Source organism: Coregonus clupeaformis, unplaced genomic scaffold (genome assembly GCF_020615455.1).
Source record: "Coregonus clupeaformis isolate EN_2021a unplaced genomic scaffold, ASM2061545v1 scaf0024, whole genome shotgun sequence".
Lineage (NCBI taxonomy): Eukaryota > Metazoa > Chordata > Actinopteri > Salmoniformes > Salmonidae > Coregonus > Coregonus clupeaformis.
In genome coordinates, this window is record NW_025533479.1 from 57,438 (window position 1) to 77,540 (window position 20,103).

The following is a 20,103-nucleotide window of genomic DNA, read 5'->3' on the forward strand; positions in this document are numbered from 1 at the left end:
TCAAATTCTGTAATGTCTACTTTTCCTGGACACTAGCAAGACAAGACCAGCTGCTCCACTCTGTGATGGGACTGTATTCCTGGGCCTGAGTGATGAAAGATTATTCACCAGGTTTACTACGCTAGTGACAATGCCACCACGTGTTTTGAGACACCCCTACCCGAGGTAGAACAAAACACAACTATGTTTTTTTCACATCTCTAATGTCTCCCATTTATGAAATGGATGGTTGTGTACAAATATTTTAATGCAAAAGTGGTTAAATTGATAGATGTGACAATTTAAACTAGAAAAGTGCAGAATAATGCCTGGCTAGAGGATGGATGGACCGCATAAGCTCATATAACCCAATATTGCAATCTCTGATATTGCTAGATCAGCATTAGGACATCATATTGGTAATATAGACCTGTAAACACAGAGATACAATAGGCTGAAATATCAACTAGGAATATTTATGATGAATGTAAGCTTTAATTTTTAGTGGCTGATTAATAGACAACTTTCCAGGTCACATTTTCTCTCATTCACTACTGTATGTTCCTGTCTGACAACAATCCATACAGTTACACACATCTTTTGATGTTGTGGCTATTGGAATCAGCTCTAAGGAAAACAAGTGGGCTCGGACATTGGAATTTAGGAACCAAGGTTCCTTGAAAGATTTTGTATCTTTAGCCCCTTCTCTTGTAATTTAGTCAGGGGGCCACCCCAGATTATCTTTGGGGCCATCATGGATTTAGCCTCAAATCCAATATAGCGTCCAAAATCCAATATGGTTGCCATAATACAATTTGATGGAGGTTAAATCACGTGTAAATATGAACTCACGCCCATAAAGACTGTTTTGGTGTGAATACATTTTATTCGGAATCAAATATGGCCAACATGATTACACTCAAACACCTTCGCCTGCATATACGTTTCCCTTGTTCATGTTGTATTGTGTTATTCTGTCTTTAAGGTTTCATACGGTACTTGGTATAACTAGGACTATGAGTGGCACTGTCATGCCTCTGGTCTGCTTGAATAGCAGAAGCCAACTAGCTTTTCAATGTGTGTTCATGTTTAAATCTCATTCACACACTTACAGCATATCAACAATGGCAATTATGCAAAATATAATAACAAACCTTTCACGACATAAACACACAGTAGCATAACCTAGTTACAGGAAAGAAACCTGTCATACAACAGTCAGCTACTCTAGTAGTGTATATGTACACCTCTAACCTTTCCCCTCTTTGACCCACTGAAACTAAGTGTTTGAGGTTGATTCAGTGTCTTTGAGCTGACTAGGGGCCGGTTTCCCGATAGTGATGGAACTTAGGCTTATGAGTGTTTTAATAATGCATCTTTCCGAACGGCCGAAGATGTAAAATGCGTTTCCCAAAACCCCACGCAGAGAGAACGTTCGCTAAGTGTGTCTGATAGGATAGAAAGAAAGAAAGGAAGCGCTGCTCTCGGATCAGCTTTCAAATCTTACTTTAACATGAATTATTTCACAAAACTGATGACGGATCAGCTCCTAGAGAGATATTACCACCTACGTCTGCAAATCTTGAGGCAACTTTGTATTTGCAGTCAACTTTGTTCTGAAGTTATCGGCGGACACAGGGATAAACGATGTGATTCTATGTTTAGCGGAGATCTTCTGTGTGTAAAGTGACGCAGGAGGGCAAAATAGCATCTAACGAGTATGAATCACTTACCTGTTCTACGAGTGGTCTGAGGCAGGCGTTAGATTATGAGCGTTTTCAAGTGCAACGTTAATAATGATGGTTTTGGGAAACAGCTCAAGGATTGAACGATGCTCCTACGAAGGTTCTAATGATGAACTTAGCCTTAAGATGCTTTTGGAAAACTGGACCCAGGACATGAGTGTGTCCTAACAGGGTGAGGAGACAAAGTAACCCGTAGTGGTTGTAGTTCTGGGGCCTGACCAGGTTGCACAGCTAACTGGTCATTCTGGGCGAGCTACAGCGACAGGGGCAGTGTCCTTCCTGTATGACTGGCAGGGTATTCAGGGCTGTGTGGGGATCAGTTTCCATTTCTACAGCAGTTGGCTGCAGGCTCTCTGCAGATGCAGCTTGCATGCCAACGAGACCCATTGACTAACTGGAATTTTATCTCAGCCTGAATGATGCAGGGGATACTCCAGTAGTGGAATGGTCTCTCTCTTAGTTGTCTGGTTATGACAGACTCTCTCTTAGTTGTCACAAACAGACCTGCCCTTAGATCTTTCCAACACCTAATTGACCTTTGGGTGGAGATTTCACAGTCAATCCCCCAGCCTCCATACACCATCACATACAGCATCTCTGTTTAAGTTTGACCAACCTAAGGGTCCTCTTGTTTGCCATAGATGCCATTATGTCCTTATAGGGATGTTAGGCTTACTGAACAGTTTCCTCTCTCTCTCTCTCTCTCTCTCTCTCTCTCTCTCTCTCTCTCTCTCTCTCTCTCTCTCTCTCTCTCTCTCTCTCTCTCTCTCTCTCTCTCTCTCTCTCTCTCTCTCTCTCTCTCTCTCTCTCTCTCTCTCTCTCTCTCTCTCTCTCTCTCTCTCTCTCTCTCTCTCTCTCTCTCTCTCTCTCTCTCTCTCTCTCTCTCTCTCTCTCTCTCTCTCTCTCTCTCTCTCTCTCTCAACCAGAAAAGTTAATAAAAAGATACAGTAAACACTAATTTCTCCACTCTAACTGACATTCAATAACACTCCTGTCTCCACTCTGATTGACAGTCAATAACACTCCTGTCTCCACTCTAACTGACTGACAGTCAATAACACGCCTGTCTCCACTCTAACTGACTGACAGTCAATAACACTCCTGTCTCCACTCTGACTGACTGACAGTCAATAACACTCTTGTCTCCTCTCTAACTGACTGACTGTCACGAACGCTGAGTGTGGATGTGGTGTAGGGAATCAAGCGCAGGCACACAAGAGTTCGTCAACAGTCTTTTAGTGGTGCAAAACAACTCCAAACAGGAGAAAATAGCCAACCCAACCGGGAGGCAAGAACGACAAAAACGCACACAACACAGTGCGTAAAACAAGGAAAAGCGCACGCAGTGCGGACTCTCAAAATACACAGAAAGAGAGCAAAATCCCATGAACACGAACAGCTGACAAAAACAATCACACATAACACCTGACCCAAATGACGAAACTAAATAGGGAACACAATCAAACACTAACAAGGGACAGGTGTTACAAACAGACAAAACCAAACAAACATGAAACATCGAACGGTGGCAGCTAGTACTCCGGAGACGACGACCGCCGAAGCCTGCCCGAACAAGGAGGAGGAGCAGCCTCGGCCGAAACCGTGACAGTACCCCCCCCCTTGACGCGCGGCTCCAGCAGTGCGCCGACCCCGGCCTCGGGGACGACCAGGACGACGCGGAGCAGGGCGCGTAGGATGACCCCGATGGAACTCGGTCAGCAGGGACTGGTCCAATATGTCCCTCCTTGGCACCCAGCACCGCTCCTCCGGGCCGTACCCCTCCCACTCCACGAGATATTGAAGACCCCCCATCCGGCGTCTCGAATCAAGGATGGACCTCACAGTGTACGCCGGAGCCCCCTCGATGTCCAACGGGGGCGGAGGAGTCTCCTCTATCTCATACTCCTGGAGTGGACCAGCTACCACCGGCCTGAGGAGAGACACATGGAACGAGGGGTTAATATTCCTATAGTCAATAGGCAGTTCTAACCTGTAACACACCTCGTTCAACCTCCTCAGGACTTTGAATGGCCCCACAAACCGCCGACCCAGCTTCCGGCAGGGCAGGCGGAGGGGCAGGTTTCTGGTCGAGAGCCAGACTCGATCTCCAGGTGCGTACACAGGCCCCTCACTGCGGTGGAGATCGGCGCTCGTTTTCTGCCGACGGATGGCCCGCTGCAGATGTACGTGGGCAGCGTTCCATGTCTCCTCCGAGCGCCGCACCCATTCATCCACCGCAGGGGCCTCGATCTGGCTCTCGTGCCAAGGTGCCAGAACCGGCTGGTACCCTAACACACACTGGAAAGGGGTTAGTTGGGTGGAGGAGTGGCGGAGAGAGTTCTGTGCCATCTCGGCCCAAGGAACGTATCTCGCCCACTCCTCCGGCCGGCCCTGGCAATAAGACCTCAGAAACCTACCCACATCCTGGTTAACACGTTCAACCTGCCCATTACTCTCCGGATGGTAACCCGAGGTAAGGCTTACCGAAACCCCCAACCGTTCCATAAACGCTCTCCACACTCTGGAGGTGAACTGGGGGCCTCGATCAGACACTATATCCTCGGGTACCCCGTAATGCCGGAAGACATGGGTAAACAGAGCCTCAGCGGTCTGTAGGGCAGTGGGTAGACCCGGCATGGGAAGGAGACGACAGGCCTTCGAGAACCGATCCACAACGACCAGGATGGTAGTATTCCCCTGTGAGGGGGGAAGGTCGGTAACAAAATCCACTGAGAGGTGGGACCAGGGTCGTTGTGGAACGGGCAGGGGTTGTAGCTTACCCCTGGGCAAATGTCTGGGCGCACACTGGGCACACACCGAACAGGAGGAGACATAAATCCTCACATCCCTAGCTAACGTTGGCCACCAGTACTTCGTGCTAAGGCAGTGAACTGTCCGGCCGATACCCGGATGTCCAGAGGAGGGGGACGTATGAGCCCAATAAATGAGGCGATCGCGTACCTCGAGCGGAGCGTACGTCCGACCCACTGGACACTGTGGAGGACTTGGGTCGGTGCGTAACGCCCGCTCGATCTCGGCATCAACCTCCCACACCACCGGTGCAACCAGACAAGACTCTGGTAGTATGGGAGTGGGCTCAACGGACCTCTCCTCCGCGTCATACCGCCGAGACAGAGCATCTGCCTTCCCGTTCTGGGACCCAGGGATGTAAGTAATTTTAAACACAAACCGGGCTAGAAACATAGTCCAGCGGGCCTGGCGAGGATTCAGTCTCCTAGCTGCCCGGATGTACTCCAGGTTACGGTGGTCAGTTAGAATGAGGAAAGGGTGTTGAGCCCCCTCAAGCCAATGCCGCCACACCTTTAGGGCCTGTACCACGGCTAACAGCTCCCTGTCTCCTACGTCATAATTCCGCTCCGCCGGACTGAGCTTTTAGAATAAAACGCACAGGGACGGAGTTTAGGTGGTGTGCCAGAACGTTGGGAAAGAACGGCCCCTATACCGGCCTCTGACGCGTCCACCTCTACCTGGAAAGGTAAAGAGGGATCCGGATGCGCCAACACCGGCGCCGAGGTAAACAGGTCCTTCAGTTTCCCAAAAGCCCTGTCCGCCTCAGCTGACCACCGCAAGCGCACCGGACCCCCCTTCAACAGAGACGTTATGGGAGCTGCCACCTGTCCAAAAACCCCGGATAAACCTCCGGTAATAATTTGCAAAACCCAAGAACTGTTGCACCTCCTTCACAGTGGTTGGGGTCTGCCAATTACGCACAGCTGACACCCGGTCTACCTCCATCTTCACCCCTGACGCAGACAACTGATAACCCAGAAAGGAGACCGACTTCTGAAAGAACAGACATTTCTCTGCCTTGACATATAGGTCATGCTCCAACAGCCTCCTCAATACTCGGCGCACCAGGGCTACATGCTCTGCTCGGGTAGGACTGTACACCAGAATATCGTCTATGTACACGACTACTCCCTGTCCCTGCATGTCCCGGAAAATCTCATCGACGAAGGATTGGAAGACTGAGGGAGCATTCATTAACCCATATGGCATGACTAGATACTCGTAATGTCCGGAAGTCGTGCTAAACGCTGTCTTCCATTCATCGCCCTCTCTAATGCGCACCAAGTTATATGCGCTCCTGAGATCCAATTTTGTAAAGAACTGAGCACCGTGCAATGACTCCGTCATAGTCGCAATCAGAGGAAGTGGATAGCTGTACTTCACCGTAATCTGATTGAGACCGCGGTAATCAATACACGGGCGCAGACCTCCATCCTTTTTCTTCACAAAAAAGAAACTCGAGGAAGCGGGTGAAGTGGAGGCCCGTATGTATCCCTGTCTCAGAGACTCAGCGATGTACGTCTCCATTGCCTTCCTCTCCTCTTGAGACAAGGGATACACATGGCTCGCGGGAGAGCTGCTCCTGACTGGAGATCTATCGCACAATCCCCCAGTCTATGAGGTGGCAGCTGCGCCGCCCTAGTTTTACTAAACACCAGTTTCAAATCCTCATACTCGGGGGGAATATGCAGTGCCGGCATTAGATTCGGACTTTCCACCGAGGTCGCCCCTATGGAAACACCCAGACACCGCCCCTCACACTGGGCAGACCACCCTTTAAGAGCTTTCTCTCGCCACACAATAGTAGGGTCATGGGTCATCAACCAGGGAAGGCCCAGCACTACCGGATACGCAGGAGAGTCAATCAGATAGAGCTGAATCATCTCCTCATGACTCTCCTGCGCCATCATCTTAAGGGGTGCCGTGACCTCCCTAATCAACCCAGATCCTAACGGACGGCTATCTAGGGCATGAACAGGGAAAGGCTTATCAACGGGAAGGAGAGGAATCCCTAACTCTACACAGAATTGGCGATCTACAAAATTCCCAGCTGCGCCTGAATCTACCAGCGCCTTATGCTGGGAACGAGGTGCAACCTGTGGAAAACAAACAGGCAAGGTTAGGTGAATGACAGAAAGCTCTGGGTAAGTAGGGCGCCTACTCACCTGGGGGGACCCCCCAATGCGTGACCTGCCTTCTCCTCCACCGGGGGACCCTCCCCAACACCTAGCCGCGGTGTGCCCTCCACGGCCACAGTTAGTGCAGGGAACGGCCCCCCTCGGGTTCCTACTCCTCCGTTCTCTAGCGCCAGCACCCCCGAGCTCCATAGGGCTCGGCTCGGAGGTGCTGGAGGGTGAAATGGCGAACCCCACCCGGGACGTCCCACGGGTGGCGAGCAGGGTATCCAGCCGAATGGCCATGTCGACAAGTTGGTCAAACGTCAACGAGGTGTCCCTGCACGCCAACTCTCTCTGGACGTCCTCCCGGAGGCTGCAACGGAAGTGGTCTATGAGGGCCCGCTCATTCCACCCTGCATCGGCCGCTAGAGTCCGGAATTCCAAAGCAAAGTCCTGGGCGCTCCTCATCCCCTGTCGGAGGTAGAACAGACGCTCCCCCGCCGCCTTCCCTTCCGGTGGATGGTCAAACACAGCACGGAAGCGGCGGGAGAACTCCGCATAGGTAGTGGTAGCGGCGTCCATTCTCCTCCATTCGGCGTTGGCCCACTCCAACGCCTTGCCGGTGAGACAGGAGATGAGGGCTGAGACGCTCTCGTGTCCCGAGGGCGCCGGGTGTACGGTGGCGAGGTAGAGCTCCACTTGCAGCAGGAACCCTTGACACCCGGCAGCGGAGCCGTCGTACGCCCTCGGGAGCGAGAGCCGAATCCCACTGGGTTCCGGAAGTTGGACAGGAGGACTGACCGATGGGGATGGTTCGGTAGGTGGGGCCGTGGGTACCCCGCTGGTTTCCCATCGGTGGAGAGTGTTCATCACCCCCTCCAGGGCATGACAGACCTGGTTAATCCAGTCCTCCTGCCCACGAAGACGTTCTTCCATGCTTGCTGTTGGCGCGGTTGCTCCTGCTGATTCCATGGGTGATGTGTGATTCTGTCACGAACGCTGAGTGTGGATGTGGTGTAGGGAATCAAGCGCAGGCACACAAGAGTTCGTCAACAGTCTTTTAGTGGTGCAAAACAACTCCAAACAGGAGAAAATAGCCAACCCAACCGGGAGGCAAGAACGACAAAAACGCACACAACACAGTGCGTAAAACAAGGAAAAGCGCACGCAGTGCGGACTCTCAAAATACACAGAAAGAGAGCAAAATCCCATGAACACGAACAGCTGACAAAAACAATCACACATAACACCTGACCCAAATGACGAAACTAAATAGGGAACACAATCAAACACTAACAAGGGACAGGTGTTACAAACAGACAAAACCAAACAAACATGAAACATCGAACGGTGGCAGCTAGTACTCCGGAGACGACGACCGCCGAAGCCTGCCCGAACAAGGAGGAGGAGCAGCCTCGGCCGAAACCGTGACACTGACAGTCAATAACACTCGTCTCCTCTCTAACTGACTGACAGTCAATAACACTCCTGTCTCCACTCTAAATGACTGACAGTCAATAACACTCCTGTCTCCACTCTGACTGACTGACAGTCAATAACACGCCTGTCTCCTCTCCACACTGACTGACTGACAGTCAATAACACGCCTGTCTCTTAAACATTTCCATTTTAGAATGCAATATTTACAACAATAACTATGCTGTCAATAAAATTGTTTTGCTTCATTATTTATTGACTTGGGCTTGAAAAACTTGAAAAAGATATGTACATCTCAATGTGACTTCTCTGGTTCAATAAAAATGAAATTAAAATAGGATAAGACAAAGGCTGTTTAAAAATGTGCCGTACGAGGCGATCACGAGACATCTCGTTGTGGTGGCTGACTGGTTGTTGAAACCTCAGAGAAGTGGCTACTCGTGTTTGTTAGGACCTCGTCGCTGGATGATTGACGCATATTCAATTACTTTGGATCTCAACAAAGCTACACAGCAGACAGTAAACATCATGGTAGAATGGAGATGTTAGACTCACTCACCCATAAGTGTAGTGTTGTGGTGTGTACTGAGGGTCTAACAAGACCCTGTTGTTTCTGTAGTTAGGGGTTTGTTCATTCTGTTCAGAAAGGGGTACAGACATGAGCCTAATACAGTGAGGAGGTAGTGCAGAAACTACACCATTTCCAGATAGTTTTTATCTTTTTATTTTATTTCACCTTTATTTAACGAGGTAAGCCAGGATAAAGCAAAGCAGTGCGATATAAACAACAACACAGAGTTACATATGGGGTAAACAAAACATAAAGTCAAAAATACAACAGAAAATATATATACAGTGTGTGCGAATGTAGTAAATGATGGAGGTAAGGCAATAAATAGGCCATAGTGCAAAATAGTTACAATTTCGTATTAACACTGGAATGATAGATGTGCAAAAGATGATGTGCAAATAGAGATACTGGGGTGAAAATTAGCAAAATAAATAACAATATGGGGATGAGGTAGTTGGATGGGCTAATTACAGATGGGCTGTGTACAGGGGCAGTGATCGGTAAGCTGCTCTGACAACTGACGCCTAAAGTTAGTGAGGGAGATAAGAGTCTCCAGCTTCAAAGATTTTTGCAGTTCGTTCCAGTCATTGGCAGCAGAGAACTGGAAGGAATGGCGGCCAAAGGAGGTGTTGGCTTTGGGGATGACCAGTGAGATATACCTGCTGGAGCGCAGACTACGGGTGGGTGTTGCTATGGTGACCAGTGAGCTAAGATAAGACGGGGATTTGCCTAGCAGTGATTTATAGATGACCTGGAGCCAGTGGGTTTGGCAACGAATATGTAGTGAGGGCCAGCCAACAAGAGCGTACAGGTCACAATGGTGGGTAGTATATGGGGCTTTGGTGACAAAACGGATGGCACTGTGATAGACTACATCCAATTTGCTGAGTAGAGTGTTGGAGGCTATTTTGTAAATGACATCGCCGAAGTCAAGGATCGGTAGGATAGTCAGTTTTACGAGGGCATGTTTGGCAGCATGAGTGAAGGAGGCTTTGTTGCGAAATAGGAAGCTGATTCTAGATCTAACTTTTGATTGGAGATGCTTAATGTGAGTCTGGAAGGAGAGTTTACAGTCTAACCAGACACCTAGGTATTTGTAGTTGTCCACATACTCTAGGTCAGACCTGCCGAGAGCAGTGATTCTAGTCGGGTGGGCGGGTGCAAGCAGCGTTCGTTTGAAGAGCATGCATTTAGTTTTACTAGTGTTTAAGAGCAGTTGGAGGCTACGGAAGGAGTGTTGTATGGCGTTGAAGCTCGTTTGGAGGTTTGTTAACACAGTGTCCAATGAAGGGCCAGATGTATACAAAATGGTGTCGTCCGCATAGAGGTGGATCCGAGCGTCACCAGCAGCAAGAGCAACATCATTGATATACACAGAAAATAGAGTCGGCCCGAGAATTGAACCCTTTGGCACCCCCATAGAGACTGCCAGAGGTCCAGACAACAGGCCCTCCGGTTTGACACATTGAACTCTATCTGAGAAGTAGTTGGTGAACCAGGCGATGCAGTCATTTGAGAAACCAAGGCTATTTAGTCTGCAAATAAGAATGTGGTGGTTGACAGAGTCGAAAGCCTTGGCCAGGTCGATGAAGACAGCTGCACAGTACTGTCTTTTATCGATCGTGGTTATAATATCGTTTAGGATCTTGAGCGTGGCTGAGGTGCACCCATGACCAGCTCGGAAACCGGATTGCATAGCGGAGAAGGTACGGTGGTATTCGAAATGGTCGGTGATCTGTTTGTTAACTTGGCTTTCAAAAACTTTCGAAAGGCAGGGTAGGATGGATATAGGTCTGTAACAGTTTGGATCTAGAGTGTCACCCCCTTTGAAGAGGGGGATGACCGCGGCAGCTTTCCAATCTCTGGGGATCTCTGATGTTATGAAAGAGAGGTTGAACAGGCTAGTAATAGGGGTTGCGATAGATTGTCTAGCCCAGCAGATTTGTAGGGGTCCAGATATTTCAGCTCTTTCAGAACATCAGCTGTCTGAATTTGTGTAAAGGAGAAGCGGGGGGGCATGTGCAAGTTGCAGCGGAGGGTGTAGAGCTGGTGGCTGGGGTAGTGGTAGCCAGGTGGAAAGCATGGCCAGCCGTAGCAAAATGCTTGTTGAAATTCTCGATTATTGTAGATTTATCGGTGGTGACAGTGTTTCCTAGCCTCAGTGCAGTGGGCAGCTGGGAGAGAGTGCTCTTATTCTCCATGGACTTTACAGTGTCCCAAAACTTTTGGGAGTTTTGGGACACAGGATGCTACATGATGCAAATTTCTGTTTGAAAAAGCTAGCCTTTGCTTTCCTAACTGATTGTGTATATTGGTTCCTGACTTCCCTGAAAAGTTGCATATCGCGGGGGCTGTTCGATGCCAATGCAGTACGCCACAGGATGTTTTTGTGCTGGTCAAGGGCAGTCAAGTCTGAGGAGAACCAGGGGCTATATATGTTCTTAGTTCTGAATTTTTTGAATGGGGCATGCTTATTTAAGATTGAGAGGAAAGCACTTTTAAAGAACAACCAGGCATTCTCTACTGACGGAATGAGGTCAATATCCATCCAGGATACCCGGGCCAGGTCAACTAGAAAGGCCTGCTCGCTAAAGTGTTTTAGGGAGCGTTTGACAGTGATGAGGGGTGGTCGTTTGACTGCGGACCCATTATGGACGCAGACAATAAGGCAGTGATCGCTGAGATCCTGGTTGAAAACAGCGGAGGTGTATTTAGAGGGTACATTTGTCAGGTTGATATCTATGAGGGTGCCCATGTTTTCAGATTTTGGGTTGTACCTGGTAGGTTCGTTGATAATTTGTGTGAGATTGAGGGCATCTAGTTTAGATTGTAGGTTGGCTGGGGTGTTAAGCATATCCCAGTTTAGATCACCAAGCAGTACGAACTCTGAGGATAGATCGGGGGCATTCAGTTTACATATGGTGTCCAGGGCACAGCTCGGGGCTGAGGGGGGTCTGTAGCAAGCGGCAACAGTGAGAGACTTATTTCTGGAAAGGTGGATTTTTAGAAGTAGAAGCTCAAACTGTTTGGGCACAGACATGGATAGTATGCTAGAGCTCTGCAGGCTATCTCTACAGTAGATTGCAACCCCACCCCCTTTGGCAGTTCTATCGAGACGGAAAATGTTGTAGTTGGGGATGGAAACTTCAGAATTTTTGGTGGCCTTCCTAAGCCAGGATACAGACACTGCTAGTGCAGTGAATAACTTAAACTTAGGGAGGAGGCTTTGGATGTTAACGTGCAAGAAACCAAGGCTTTTACGGTTACAGAAGTCAACAAATGATAACGCCTGGGGAGTAGGAGTGATACTGGGGGCTACAGGGCCTGGGTTAACCTCTACCTCACCAAAGGAACAGAGGAGGACTAGAATAAGGATACGGCTAAAGGCTTTAAGAACTGGTCTTCTAGTGCGTTGGGTACATAGAATAAAGGGGGCAGATTTCCGGGCGTTGTAGAAAAGATTCAGGGCATTATGTACAGACAAGGATATGGAAGGATATGAGTACAGTGGAGGTAAACCTAAGCGTTGGGTAACGATGAAAGGATAGCATCACTGGAGGCACCGATTGAGTCGGTCTCCGCGTGTATGGGGGGTGGGACAAAGGAGCTGTCTAAGGCAGGTAGAGCTGGGCTGGGGGCTCTACAGTGAAATAGTACAATAAGAAATAACCGAAACAGCAATAAGCAAGGCATATTGACATGGGAGAGAGGCACAAAGCAATCACGGGCGTTATTCGAGAGAGCTAAGACAACAGCTGGTAATGGCGACAAAGTTTGGGCTGAGGCTAAACATAAACAGGATGCGGTACCGTATAAAGGAACAGTCCAGCAGGCATCAGCTGAATAGCTGAGTTATCATAAGGTCCGGTGAACAGCAATAGGAGAGTTCGGAGGTAGTACGGGGGCTGCTAAAGCACTAGCGAGCAAGAGGCCCGGCTTGCGTGTGCTAGCGGGCCGGGGCTAGCAGATGGATCTTCGTGGTCGACGTCGTAACGGGAAGCCTGTTGAAACCACATCAGACGATTTTGTCGGCAAACCAGTCGTGTTGGATCGGCGGGGCTCCGTGTCAACACTAGGAGGTCCCGTCCGGTTGACAGAGCGGTAGATAGCTGGGAGATGGGCCTGGCTCGAGGCTAGCTCAAGGCTAACTGGTGCTTGCTAAGGGGCAATGGTAATTAGCTAACGACAACAGCCATTTGGTTGCAGCTAGCTGGTTGCGATGATCCGGCGCTAGGGTCCAGTGATTCCTGCAGAAAATCCGATATGCTCTGGGTCGATAGCACGCTGTGCAGACTGGCCGACAAATTGTCCAGGCTAGAGTTAGAGCTGGCTGGTGGGTAGTGCAGGCCACGGACAATGGTGAAGACGCTAACAGTGGCTAATAGCAAGTAGCAATTCGGTTGCAGCTAGACTAGTTTCAGCTTAAGGTTCTTGATAAAAGTTATAAAGAAATAATAGAATCCTTTCCACGTTGGGTGAGGCGGGTTGCAGGAAAGTATATTTAGTTAAAGAATGAAAAGTAAAATTGAGAAATATATACAAAATAGACAAAAAACAAAAAAACTGGCTATTTACACAAGGACACAGAAAAAAACACGACCGCACTGCTACGCCATCTTGGATCTTCAAGATTGGTGCATGTAATCATTTCTGTTTTGGTGTAGACTTCCTCAGCTATTTCAATGTATTATTTATGCTTTACGAGTGTTGGACCGTCTGTGCTGTAATTCAAGCAAACATCTCCTCTCTGTGATTGTCAGAGAGTCTCTACAGCTAAACAGTATCCTACTGTCTTTACAGTATGAAAATGTATGCACTCACTAACTGTAAGTCGCTCTGGATAAGAGCGTCTGCTAAATGACTAAAATGTAAAATGTAAATTACAGAGGAAGAGCCAACAGCCAAGCCTCTTCACACAGATATAACACACATACACACACACACACACACACACTCCAACAACAGAACAGACACGCCACTTCAGAGAGATTTAAGGTCAACTGAAGAGAGCCCAGGAGAGCAAGAAGCACCTGCATTGCCAGGAGAGAACGACAGAGCAACGTTCTAAATGGCACCCTATTCCATACACCCTACATAGTGCACTACTTTTAACCAGAGCCCTATGGGACCTGTTCAGAAGTGGTGCATTACACGGGAAACAGGGTGCCATTTGGGTCACAATCCCAGCTAAAGCTTTGTGATCTGGCAGCAAAACAAACCGCTCTGATACCTTCTGTCATCACCACGGCTTTATATCACAGGGACTGTGTCTGTGTCTCCAAGTCCATGTGTGTGTCTAGTACCTGATAGGGAAGATATGCTGGCTGCCATCGAGGTCATACTAATGATGTTTCTGCAGAAGAGTTTCTTTGTCACACTTTATTTGGATAGTCCGGATAGTCCATCTGTAGATGCTCTACAGATAGTCATACTATCAACAAACTATCTGTTAATAAGCAACTGCTTGCTAAGGTTACAGTTAGGGTTAGGTTTAGAATAAAGGTTAGGTTAGGGTTAGGGTTAGGACTAGGGTTAGGTTTAGAATAAAGGTTAGGTTAGGGTTAGGGTTAGGACTAGGGTTAGGTTTAGAATAAAGGTTAAGGTAAGGGTTAAGGTTAGGGCTAGGGTTAAGTTAGGGTTAAGGTTATGGTTAGTGCTAGGCTTACTAGATTAAATGTTACATCTAAAGACATCAGGCCGCTGATGTCTTTAGATGTGCTTGTGTGTGTGTGTGTGTGTCTTTGTGTGTGACTGTGTGTGTGTGTGTTTTTTTGTTAGTGTGTGTGTGATGTGATGGACTGTGTGTGTGAGCATCTGGAATGAGCTCAGAGAGATGTAGATTATCCTTGACTCAGCCCCCTTCAGACAGGTAGGTAGGTAGAACACAACCTGGTCTAGAGATATGACAGGTAGGTAGGTAGAACACAACCTGGTCTAGAGATATGACAGGTAGGTAGGTAGAACACAACCTGGTCTAGAGATATGACAGGTAGGTAGGTAGAACACAACCTGGTCTAGAGATATGACAGGTAGGTAGGTAAAACACAACCTGGTCTAGAGATATGGCAGGTAGGTAGGTAGAACACAACCTGGTCTAGAGATATGACAGGTAGGTAGGTAGAACACAACCTGGTCTAGAGATATGACAGGTAGGTAGGTAGAACACAACCTGGTCTAGATATATGACAGGTAGGTAGGTAGAACACAACCTGGTCTAGAGATATGTCAGGTAGGTAGGTAGAACACAACCTGGTCTAGAGATATGACAGGTAGGTAGGTAGAACACAACCTGGTCTAGAGATATGACAGGTAGGTAGGTAGAACACAACCTGGTCTAGAGATATGACAGGTAGGTAGGTAGAACACAACCTGGTCTAGAGATATGGCAGGTAGGTAGGTAGAACACAACCTGGTCTAGAGATATGACAGGTAGGCAAGCGGTACCGGAGTGCCAAGTCTAGGTCCAAAAGACTTCTCAACAGCTTCTACCCCCAAGCCATAAGACTCCTGAACAGCTAATCATGGCTACCCGGACTATTTGCACTGCCCCCCCACCCCATCCTTTTTACGCTGCTGCTACTCTGTTAATTATTTATGCATAGTCACTTTAACTCTACCCACATGTACATATTACCTCAACTACCTCAACTAGCCGGTGCCCCTGCACATTGACTCTGCAACGGTACCCCCCTGTATATATAGCCTCCCTACTGTTATTTTATTTTACTTCTGCTCTATTTTTTCTCAACACTTTTTTTGTTGTTGTTTTATTTTTACTTTTTTTGTTAAAAATAAATGCACTGTTGGTTAAGGGCTGTAAGTAAGCATTTCACTGTAATGTCTGCAACTGTTGTATTCGGCGCATGTGACCAATAAAATGTGATTTGATTTTTGATTTGATTTGAACACAACCTGGTCTAGAGATATGACAGGTAGGTAGGTAGAACACAACCTGGTCTAGAGATATGACAGGTAGGTAGGTAGAACACAGCCTGGTCTAGAGATATGACAGGTAGGTAGGTAGAACACAACCTGGTCTAGAGATATGGCAGGTAGGTAGGTAGAACACAACCTGGTCTAGAGATATGACAGGTAGGCAAGCGGATAGCTCTCCCTCTCTCCACTTCTCTCTCTCTCCACCTCTCTCTCTCTCTTCACTTCTCTCTCTCTCCACCTCTCCCAGAGATACCTGTGCGGTACAAAAGGATGCTGCTGCATTTTTCAAGCACTGCTAGCCTTTACTAGACATTCCATTAAAACTGTATGCATATAACAACAGGAAGATTTCTTTATGGGGAAATTGCTCTGAAGTCGTTCTGAATCTTGGCCAAGTCTTAGAGAGTGCTACCAGGCAGAGACGTGTGATCTAAATGGAACTTCCTGTTTTAGATAAAGCTTGATTAAATTTCGCATTAGAGGCCACTTTCTTGTGTCCAGATTTGGCTTGTTCCTGACTGACTAAAAAGCATGCCCAATGCAGTCCGTCACCAAATAGGGAATTGACACAGGATGCGTTCCAAATGGTACCCTAATTCCCTATACAGTGCCCTACTTTTGACCAGAGCCTAGTCTGGTAAAGTGCACTATAAAGGGAATAGGGTGCCATTTGGGATGCAGACACAGAGTGGGAGTTATCTGTGCATACATTTCCTGAGCGTATATAGGGTGACATTTTATCTAAATGAATCAGCATCACAAGCTCATCCATGTCACAACACCGTCCTGTAATGAGGAGATCTGCCACGCTGGGTGACTCTGTTATTTTTTATTTTGTTTTCTCTCTCTAATCACCAAGCAAATTAAGCTATTATGGGTTCGTCCCAAATGGCATCATATTCCCTATGTAATGCACTACTTTTGACTGGAGCCCTATGGTTCTGGTCAAAAGTAGTGCACTACGTAGGGAATATGGTGCCATTTGGGACGTAACCTATCTATCCAAAACTGTTATTCAGACGTCTACTCTTTTCACTAAAGAAGAAGGGATTGTTAGAAGATATATTTGGATAAAGAGATTCAGGGTGATAAAGCTGAAAATACAAAGATCAGCTCCATTAGTTGTCTTTCTTTCTCTGTCACTCCGCAAACCTTTAGCCTTCTGAATCAGCACTGTTTGGCTGTCTAAGTGACGGACACACACACACACACACACAAAGGGGTAAAAGGAACAGAGGGAAAATGTCCAGACCAAAAGAACACACATTTTTGGGGACATATTATTCATTTAGCAGAAGCTCTTATCCAGAGTGACTTACAGGAGCAATTAGGGTTAAGCGCCTCGCTCAAGGGCACATCGATAGATTTTTCACCTAGCTTTCACCGTTAGCTTGGGGAATCGAACCAGCAACCTTTCGGTTAGTGACCAAACGCGCTTACCCTCTAGGCTACCTGCTCTTTATTAAAGAGGGTAAGAAGACAGGATAGAAAGATACTTAGTGAGGTGCCAAACTGTCTTAGTCACACGCACACACACACAGACACACACACACATTCATACACACATACACACACCCACACACCACACACACACACCTCAGCTCAAATTAATCAATGATGGACTCCTTTAGTGAGCTGCCATGTAAAATGGATTTGAATCTGAAGAGACAGAGAAAAAGAGACAGAGACACAGAGACAGAGAAACAGAGACAGAGAAACTGAGACAGAGAAACAGAGAAAGAGAAACAGAGACAGAGAAACAGAGACAGAGAGACAGAGAAACAGAGAAACAGAGGCAGAGAAACAGAGACAGAGAAACACCAAATCAAATTGATGTGACAAACGGCAGCACATAATTCTGTGTTTGCTTATTTACTTCAGAAGAACCTCTGGGCATTTGGGAATGAGTTTGGATTGGCAGAGGAAGTATGTGTACAACAGATAGGACAGAGACAGAGAAACAGAGAAACAGAGGCAGAGAAACAGAGACAGAGACAGAGAGACAGAGAAACAAAGGCAGAGAAACAGAGGCAGAGAAACAGAGACAGAGAAACAGAGACAGAGAAACAGAGACAGAGAAACAGAGACAGAGAAACAGAGACAGAGAGAGACACAGAGACAGAGCGACAGAGAAACAGAGACAGAGAAACAGAGGCAGAGAAACCGAGACATAGAAACACCAAATCACATTGATGTGACAAACGGCAGCACATAATTCTGTGTTTGCTTATTTACTTCAGAAGAACCTCTGGGGATTTGGGAATGAGTTTGGATTGGCAGAGGAAGTATGTGTACAACAGATAGGACAGAGACAGAGACAGAGAAACAGAGACAGAGAAAGAGAGGCAGAGAAACAGAGACAGAGAAACAGAGGCAGAGAAACAGAGGCAGAGAAACCGAGACATAGACACAGAGACAGAGAAACAGAGGCAGAGAAACAGAGACAGATAAACAGAGGCAGAGACACAGAGGCAGAGACAGAGGCAGAGAAACAGAGACAGAGAAACAGAGACAGAGAAACAGAGACAGAGAAACAGAGACAGAGAAACAGAAACAGAGAAACAGAGACAGAGAAACAGAGACAGAGACACAGAGACAGAGAAACAGAGACAGAGAAACAGAGGCAGAGAAAAAGAGACAGAGAAACAGAGGCAGAGAAACAGAGGCAGAGAAACAGAGGCAGAGAAACAGAGACAGAGAAACAGAGACAGAGAAAGAGAGACAGAGAAACAGAGGCAGAGAAACAGAGACAGAGACACAGAGACAGAGAAACAGAGACAGAGAAACAGAGACAGAGAAACAGAGGCAGAGTTACAGAGGCAGAGACACAGAGGCAGAGACACAGAGGCAGAGAAATAGAGGCAGAGACACAGAGGCAGAGACACAGAGGCAGAGACACAGAGACAGAGACACAGAGACAGAGACACAGAGACAGAGAAACAGAGAAAGAGAAACAGAGGCAGAGAAACAGAGACAGAGACACAGAGACAGAGAAACAGAGACAGAGAAACAGAGGCAGAGAAAAAGAGACAGAGAAACAGAGGCAGAGAAACAGAGGCAGAGAAACAGAGGCAGAGAAACAGAGACAGAGAAACAGAGACAGAGAAAGAGAGACAGAGAAACAGAGGCAGAGAAACAGAGACAGAGACACAGAGACAGAGAAACAGAGGCAGAGAAAAAGAGACAGAGAAACAGAGGCAAAGAAACAGAGGCAGAGAAACAGAGGCAGAGAAACAGAGACAGAGAAACAGAGACAGAGAAAGAGAGACAGAGAAACAGAGGCAGAGAAACAGAGACAGAGACACAGAGACAGAGAAACAGAGACAGAGAAACAGAGACAGAGAAACAGAGGCAGAGACACAGAGGCAGAGACACAGAGGCAGAGACACAGAGAAAGAGAAATAGAGGCAGAGACACAGAGGCAGAGACACAGAGGCAGAGACACAGAGACAGAGACACAGAGACAGAGACACAGAGACAGAGAAACAGAGACAGAGAAACAGAGGCAGAGAAACAGAGACAGAGAAACAGAGGCAGAGACACAGAGGCAGAGACAGAGGCAGAGAAACAGAGACAGAGAAACAGAGACAGAGAAACAGAGACAGAGAAACAGAGACAGAGAAACAGAAACAGAAACAGAGAAACAGAGACAGAGAAACAGAGACAGAGACACAGAGACAGAGAAACAGAGACAGAGAAACAGAGGCAGAGAAAAAGAGACAGAGAAACAGAGGCAGAGAAACAGAGGCAGAGAAACAGAGGCAGAGAAACAGAGACAGAGAAACAGAGACAGAGAAAGAGAGACAGAGAAACAGAGGCAGAGAAACAGAGACAGAGACACAGAGACAGAGAAACAGAGACAGAGAAACAGAGACAGAGAAACAGAGCCAGAGACACAGAGGCAGAGACACAGAGGCAGAGACACAGAGGCAGAGAAATAGAGGCAGAGACACAGAGGCAGAGACAGAGAAACAGAGACAGAGAAACAGAGACAGAGAAACAGAGACAGAGAAACAGAGGCAGAGAAACAGAGGCAGAGAAACAGAGGCAGAGAAACAGAGGCAGAGAAACAGAGAAACAGAGTAACAGAAGCAGAGAAACAGAAGCAGAGAAACTGAGGCAGAGAAACTGAGGCAGAGAAACAGAGGCAGATAAACAGAGGCAGAGAAACAGGGGCAGAGAAACAGAGAAACAGAGAAACAGAGGCAGAAAAACAGAGACAGAGAAACAGAGACAGAGAAATAGAGACATAGAAACACCAAATCACATTGATGTGACAAACGGCAGCACAGAATTCTGTGTTTGCTTATTTACTTCAGAATAACCTCTGGGGATTTGGGAATGAGTTTGGATTGGCAGAGGAAGTATGTGTACAACAGATAGGATAGAGACAGAGACAGAGACACAGAGACAGAGAAAGAGAGGCAGAGAAAGAGAGACAGAGAAACAGAGACAGAGAAACAGAGACAGAGAAACAAAGACAGAGAAACAGAGACAGAGAAACAGA